Genomic DNA, 414 nt, shown 5'->3' with positions numbered 1-414 from the left:
TTAACCTCAGAACAGACCAAAGCAAGGAACGTACCCTTATTATCACGCCAGGCGTGATATTTTGTACAGTCCTTCTTTACATGTCCAGGCTTCTTACAGAAGAAACAACCCTGATTATCCTTATGTTGTTTCTTCTCAACTGGACCCTTAGCAGCTTCCTTATCATTCTTCCTTTTCTTGCCCTTATCCTTAGAGGCATAGGCCAAATGAGCACTTTCTGTCTTATCTTGCTTCAACCTGTCTTCTTCTTGCACACAGTATGAAATGAGCTCATTTAGAGTCTATTTCTCCTTTTGACAGTTATAACTGACCTTAAATTGATTAAACTATGCAGGAAGAGACAATAGAACCAGATGCACTAATAACTCATCACAAAGATCGAGTTTAAGTGCCTTAAGTTTTGAAGCAATATGA

This window comes from Asparagus officinalis, chromosome 7 (assembly GCF_001876935.1).
Source record: "Asparagus officinalis chromosome 7, Aspof.V1, whole genome shotgun sequence".
Classification (NCBI taxonomy): domain Eukaryota; kingdom Viridiplantae; phylum Streptophyta; class Magnoliopsida; order Asparagales; family Asparagaceae; genus Asparagus; species Asparagus officinalis.
Note: the sequence above shows the minus strand (reverse complement) of the source record.